At 48.7% G+C, this 6,000-nt stretch overlaps 1 protein-coding gene across 2 annotated transcripts in view; it reads right to left on the reverse strand.

Moving 5' to 3' along the window:
* Window positions 1-6,000, reverse strand: part of IMMP2L (inner mitochondrial membrane peptidase subunit 2) — a 488,390-nt gene that overhangs the window by 326,945 nt on the left and 155,445 nt on the right. The window lies entirely within an intron of this gene.

Below are 6,000 nucleotides of genomic sequence, written 5' to 3' on the forward strand. Positions count from 1 at the left end.
GAGCGTTTGGATTAAAATTCTATTGTTGAGAGCGCATGCAGAGTCTATTTAAGATGAGTAACTCCGGCATAACATGCAGACAATGATTCAGAGACATCGTTTGATATTGTTTCAGATGCGCGGACTTTTTGTTTCAAGTCTTGAACATCAGAAAATGGAGTTCCCTATTGAGCATTATTCTAAAACCTTAAAGTCTTGCCGGAAGCTACATTTAAAAAGTTGCTAGTTTCCAAGATTGACAATGACATTATTTAAAAGAACAAAGACCTCGCTTGTGTCTATATAAAATGCTTTCTTTAAAAGGCAAAGTGATATGATGAAAGCTACAAAACTTTCACAGATTCCCTAATAGCGCCTAGGCTGCTCGTAAATCCTACAAATGTTTCCGATTTCATCATAAGGAGAAAATACGGTAAGAAAGAGGGCATGTAAGACAAAAGATTCGTTGTAATCCAATCAAGTTTCAGGTGATAAAGATCTCACCTAGAGCATTTATGAGTGTGTTGAGGGGAGAAGCCTGCTACCGCTCAACTACATTCAAACATTTCCCAAAATGTAGGCCATCCAAGGCTCCATGCCATGAGAGAATCATGACTCCAAGAAAACCAGCAGCTGCTCACTGGAACTCCCAGGTGGAGAGAGCCGGTGCAGGGCACAGGAAGGAGGGGGCCTGCCAGGCTCAGGGAGCCATGGCCAGGGGGGTGGGCAGGTCCCAGGAGAGTGGGTGTGAGGGAGGGAGGGCTGCCGGGAGGGGGGGACCGCGTGTGAGCCAGATGCACAAGGGCCAGAGCACTCCAGGCACGGAATGTGCAGGCTCGGCGGTGAGGAAGCCCCCTGGGATCTCACTGGCCGAGGGGACGGCGGAAATGCAAGCCCTTGGGAGACAGGCAAGGCCAAGGCCATGAAGCACAGCGCCAGCGGCTGGAGGGGATCCCGGCAGAGCTTTCATCAGCCGTGTCCAAAGCCCGTGTTTCAGAGAAATCCTAAAGTTAACTGGGTCCACGTTTGTCACCAAAGAATCCAAAGTATGCGCCGACGTGCGTGAGGGCGCCCCAAGCCTGCTGCTAACAGCTTTATCCAAAGTCAGAGGACACCCCGAGCACAGGCACTGTCCTCTAGTCAGTATTCCCCACACTTGGACGAAACACTAACATTTGGGGGGAAAATATTCTCTATCTATATGCTGCTTCCGACCAGAAAACCACTCCCACACGCGCGCTGTAACTGTTTTCTATCATTCAGAGCTGCGGTGACCAAGGACTGTTTCTAGAAATGAATGCTTTCGATTTCCTTCTGGTTTTCAGATCTTCAATAGCTGTAACGTTCTTGTCATTTAAAACAATAAACCAGGCAAAATGAAACGAAAGCATTGAAATGTATACAATACGCAGCATGTTCTTTCTCTGGAAAAGAATTGTTTTCATTTGAAACAAAAGATTTAGTTGCTTGATTTAGAAAATATCCTAGGAAGCTCTCAGAGCAAATCTCCTGCTCTTTTTCCTTCTATTAAAGTACCAGGAGAAGCTTCTTGAACCTGAAAACGTGCATTTACCAAAGTTACGGAGTCGCAGGCGGAATATCAAACTTTGTTTTCCCTTTAAACCAAACAGATTTAAGATACCACATCTGACACTGAGGCGCGTGCGAACCACAATCCACTTTATAAATTGGAAAAAGAAGGTCTGAATCTACTCTTCGGTATTTCCCAAAATCACCACTTTCGTAACCGCAGCATTGAGACGTGAGAAAGGAAGGCAGGGTCCCTCCCAAGGCTCCAGGCTGCGAGGGCGGCCCTCGGACGCACCTGGCTTCACCGCATGGGAGGATGGACATTCTCTTCTCACTCCCTTTGGAGACCAACTCCGAATGGATCCCGTACATCAAGTTCACGCCCCTCGGAAGGCGGAGGCAGGTGGTAAACTGCTCCATCCACCTGGCAGAGAGGTGGCCTCCTTCAGAAGACACTGCGCCTCCTTCCCACCAAAGACGCTGTCTGCATGTCTGTGGCTCCCAGAGACCCGCTGCCGAGAGCGCGTGTGTTCCTTCAATTGAGTGGAGTGCGTCTCCACATCGGCAGAGAGGCGGCCTCCTTCAGAAGACACTGCGCCTCCTTCCCAGCAAAGACGCTCTCTGCGTGTCCGGCTCCCAGAGACCCGCTGCCGGGAGCGCATGTGTTCCTTCAATTGAGTGGAGTGCGTCTCCACATCGCAGGAGAAGCGTGAACTCCAGGCCCCAAAGGGATGTGTGTTGGCTCTGGCATCGCTCACGCTCGGCCCTGAATGGCCACAATGTGTCATCACTGTGAAGCCACGCCTCCCGAGAAAGAAGTGTCCCCAACACCTGAACTGTCTCCAAGACAGGAAACAGCGCCAGCAGCACTTGAGGTGCTTCACTAAGAAATATCTGGGTAAAGCGACACCAGAGAGCTTTCTAAACATGAGATGAGCCCATCGTTTTTACGTCATCATCTCAAATGGCCCATCACTTACAGTGGAGACCAGACTTACAAACTTATACTCCAGACAAATACCAAGACACGCTTTTCCTTTGAGGTGTTTATTCGATGAGGGTCTTCGAACAACCCACCCAGAAAGCAACACAACGCGTCCTCAGCTTCTCTACAGGAAAAAGGCACTAAGACTTCATCTGGTTGACGCTGTTTGGCGGGAGCTCCTAACCCCACTGGAAGCTGCCTTTCTCCTGCTGCAGAAGAATAATATGAAACAGTGCAGCTTCTCTACCCCCGGGTGGTTCTTCAGTGACTTTGTTTCAACTGGAAATTAATCCGAAGCCTGTCGCTCTGTAGGACAGACTGATCCAGGTCGCCCGTTACTAAATTAAACGTTTTTCCGCTTCCACTGCATCTCATTAACCAGCGCTGCGAGTTGAAATAAGCCAGCGCCTCCGTTCGCAGCCACCCAGTTTGTGAGTGTTTACAGCAACCTAATTTGGCCCATAAGGACTCGGGCGGCGTTGGTTTTATATTACAGTGAAGCATTAATTTTTCATATAATTGCATTCTTTCGCCCAACAAAAGCTAGTTCAGTGGGGACTCTACTCGAGTGATTCTTCAATTAGTGCATGAGGCGAATTCTTTTCAGACTTTGCACCTTCTCCCTGCCCTGCTGACTCATTTCTCTATAAATTAAAAACTCATTATGGGCTTATTTAAACCAGCTTATTTGCTTAAACAACACAGTGAATGATCACGCTGGAGCAAAATGTACGGCCTCTGCATCTTTAAAACACCTCTTTTCCAAAGAACATTCGATTCAATAATTAAACGAGCCATGTTTGCCTAGCACAGTGATGTATGGTTGCTAAACCCACAACTTTGCATGAAGGCCAATGAGGAAATCCCTGGAACATCAATAAAAGAGTGATAACTAAGGCTTGTTCCTGTCTGCTTCCTTCTACCCCAAGTTTGCCTGAAGCAGATATAAATTCAAAATCAGTGAACATCGTCCCTCGAATGTGGGCTGATCACAAAGAAGTATACACGCTTGAGAAGGAAGGGGGTGAACTGACTGAAAACAGGAAGGTCAGAGGTACAATGTAAACCATGTCCCTGGACCAGCAGGAGGCCCTTCAGTGGATCTCAGCCCGTCCGTCTCGCTCACTCGTGTTTGTGTGCCTTCCACGGCATGACTCGGTGACAGGAGTCTCCTTAGAGTTCTGTCTTTACGGAGAAGAGTGGATGTTAAAAGTCCACTTCCCAATGCTGACCTTTATGGTCACTATCAGATACTTGAGGAAACATCATTTGTTACCTAAACTGTAATCTGCACTTGACAATATGGACACGGAGCTCCGCTGGCCCCCTGGACAGCTCCCTACAGAATAGAGGATCCTGTAGGGTGGGGCGCTTCTGGACTTGACCTAAACAGACTGTGTTGACTGCAGAAGCAAAGACGACTTGATATGTGGCGGTAGCACCTCTAAGGCCTTGTGATGGTCTCTGTAAGGGTCTTTGCATAACAATAGTCTCCATACCTTGTAAGTGTATTTCCGAAGACATTTCAATCATAGTAGATTGCATTACTTTAAAACATGTATCAGAATTCTATGTAAAATATAAGAGGGCATTGTCTTCCTAAAGGACTATGCAATTGAAACAGGTATTACAAATTACAGGAATGTAAATTATATTTTTTTAAAAACATGGCAATATAGAAAACCTACCTGGTTTCCCCTGGGTATCAGTTTAATAAAAACAAGCCAGGCTAAGTTAATAAATCAGTAGATAAACCATGATCTCAAAATCATTATTTTTATTCATCTTGATTTCGGTGTAAATACACATGGGAGTTAAAAAACGGTGGTGTCAGAAATGATAAATTTAGATATTTAGAATCAAGAGGAAAGTTCTAGAAGCCAAGAGCTGTGAATCTCAGTGGAAAACATGTCCTTCTCTAGTTAGCACTTGAGTCACAGTATAATGTAACAAGATCATGGGTCAAAAAATTCCCATTAACTTCTTAAAGTTGGCCTATTTAATAACATGACAAGGATTTAATTATGATGAATTTCTCCAGAGCCTTTGAGTCTGGGATAAGGGTGAGCGAGTCTCCTCCTCAAAGTTCCCTTCTCGAAACTCAGCACTTTGGAGGAAGAACACTGGGTAATATTCCCCGGGCGCTCCCAGCCCCAGCACCCACACCACCTCCCCCCGGGGCCTGACCCCAGCAGGGACACCCCCCCCCGGGCGGCTGCTCTCTGCGCAGACTGCTGAGAGCCCTCTCAGGAGCTATCCTCTGGGCCTTGGGTGACCCATCCACACGATTTTTTCAAAGCTGGTACCTATCGAAATACCCTTTACTGTTTGGCTAGGGCTTCCGTCAAAATTGTCAAATGTCTTGGAGACGCCAAGTGAAGAGAACTCAGGACGCTGGACGTCTCCCGAATCCCACATCCCCTGAGGACGGTTCTGATGCCGTGCGTGAAGCTCTGGCACAGGCAGGCACTGGCTGCCACGGGAGAAGAACCCTCGATCCAGACTAAAGGGAACAAGGCGAGCATCGCGCAAGGAGCTACTGATTCAGGTGGTTCTGGTGGACATTTCAGCAGAAAAACCCGGAACCAAACGAGGGGGAAAGGCCCGTAAATGCCTGCGGCCATCAGGGAGGCTGCCGTGCACCCCAATGCCGGGGACACGGGGTGTGGCAGCACCTCTCCCGCCCCAGACTCTTCCCCAAGGAGCAGCCGCCCCAGGTCAGGGCACACGTGGGTCAGGGCGCGTCTGTGCACCCACCGCTGTGCATCGTGGTTCTTAGAACAATGTCCCGTCCTTAGTCACCTGGGTCTCCCAGACAACAAGCGAAGGGTGAGCTGTTTCCAGCAGGTTTATGTCCAGGTCCCTGGACTCAGTGATCACCTTGATGAGCCCCGGGAGCTGTGGGACAATTAGCACTAACCTAGGACGACGGACATTTCCAAAAGGAGGCTCATTTGTGCAGAAAACAGTTTAAGGCGATTCATTTCCACACGGCCCAGCCTCAGCCAGCTTCCCACATAAATCCACACGAGCACATTCTCTCCCCAACTGTCCCCGATTGGAGACCGGGCTGCCTTACTGAGAGCTTCTTCCCGTTGGAAATAGATTTTATTAAATGCTCTTCTCCCACGCCTGGCTGCACTTTCGTGAGCAGTATATTGAACCCAGATGGAAATCTTGATTCCCAGGGAAAGCTGATAAACACCATTCCATTTGATCCGAGGAGCCCTATGGAGCAGCGACACTGTGCCGAGCTCGGTGCTGATGCAGACAGAGGACCAAAGAGCACGTCTTACCTTCCAGCAGAGAGCTGGGGAGGAGGGAGGAGGGGCAGGAAACATGGAGAGGGACATCGCTGGAGGTGGACTGTGAAAGGGGGCCACGGTTCTGAAGAGAATTCTGAAAAGAGACAAGATGGAGAAGGGGACCAGCCGGTGGCCTGCCCAACCAGGAGGGAGCTGGGGGTAGAGGGGTGTTACATCACAAAGGACTTGTATGTCCTGGGG

Source organism: Myotis brandtii, unplaced genomic scaffold (genome assembly GCF_000412655.1).
Source record: "Myotis brandtii unplaced genomic scaffold, ASM41265v1 scaffold466, whole genome shotgun sequence".
NCBI classification, from domain to species: Eukaryota; Metazoa; Chordata; class Mammalia; order Chiroptera; family Vespertilionidae; genus Myotis; species Myotis brandtii.